The following is a 1,386-nucleotide window of genomic DNA, read 5'->3' as shown; positions in this document are numbered from 1 at the left end:
AGCCTTATTAATCTAGCTCTATAATCTATCAAATAAGAGACTACTCTTTAATAGCTAATAGCTTATAATTAATAGAGGCTATCTCTAATTGTGGCTTAGTACTATAGAGGCGTCGTTAGAGCGTTGTTCGTAGAGCGTTGTATAGTATAGCAGCTTAGCGCTAGCTTATAATACGTTTTTCTTAAAGCGCGCAAGATGCTAGAAGAACTCTACCTTTACAAGAAGTCTATACAAAGCGTTGTTATCGCGGCATAGTGGTGGTTGTGGAGAGTATCGCGTCAGGTTTGGTGGGGTGGGCCACTTACTAATGTGGGCCGCTTACTGATAAAACACGTTATGTCTGTGTTTCTTACTCAATTTAAGCTTTGATAAGCTCCTGCGTTCCTATTGGCCCCTCTAGTCTTGGCATTAGAGCCTAAGCTCTGTGAGAAAATTCTCACAGGCGTAAGAAAATAAAAGAAGGCCTCCTTTTTCTCTCTACTGCGCGCTAGCGCCTTAGCTGTAGGTGTTGAAAGTGCTGTTAGTCAATTCCTCGTGGTTGGTTCTCCTAGATATCGTGCTTTCCTAGCGGTTTCCAGAAAACTCGAAGTTGTTGTTAGGGTTGAACTTTTGCTTATACTTCTCTTCTTAAGGCGGTTTAGTTGTTATACTAACAACACGTGTCTGCTTACTCAAAATAAATTAGGTAAACCTTATTCTCTTTTCTTCCCGACAGGTTCCGGTTCTTCTTCTCAGAGTTAGAGGCACTCCCACTACTACCCTAAGTAGTGTTGCCATCTTCCTTATCTTTGCTGTTAGTGTGCATTAGCTGTTCTATCCACTAAGGAGTTGAACGCAGCCCCTTGGGCTTCGCCATTTATAGAGGAGTTGTGTGGAACTGCAATGTCTTCTTAGTAGAGGGAACAGAACTAAAGGTTCTTCCCCTTCCCATAGGCTATGGGAGAGGGGAGAGGGAGTAAAATATATGTAGTTGGTTCTTCGAGCAAGAGATTTTTCTAAGAGATATTGTTGGTTTTTTTTTCCTCCAGACTTGACTATCAATTTATGTTCCTTCTTGAAGGTAAGCAGTGCTTTGTTAGCACAAGGGTCATGGTGACCCTGTGCCTCGGCACACTACCAACAGCAGTTCAGCTCGTCTAGAGTTAGGGACAACGAGGACTAAACTGACCCGCTCCCGCGCAAAACAATGTCCCATCATCAGACTTATAGCAGGCAGTACCCCCTCTACACTATAATACATATTAGATAATAGCTCTATAAGAGAATTCCATGATAGCCTTACTGTATGTCCGGCGTTGACACAATCACTACATTTAACCAGTTGAGGGCCAGCAGTAACCCCTTGTGCAAAGAGTGCAAGGAGAGTAGTAATGACTACAGCATGAA

The sequence above is a fragment of the Exserohilum turcica genome, assembly GCF_000359705.1.
Source record: "Exserohilum turcica Et28A unplaced genomic scaffold SETTUscaffold_18, whole genome shotgun sequence".
Taxonomy (NCBI): domain Eukaryota; kingdom Fungi; phylum Ascomycota; class Dothideomycetes; order Pleosporales; family Pleosporaceae; genus Exserohilum; species Exserohilum turcicum.
The sequence above is the reverse complement of the archived record's forward strand: the minus strand, read 5'-3'. Positions refer to the sequence as shown.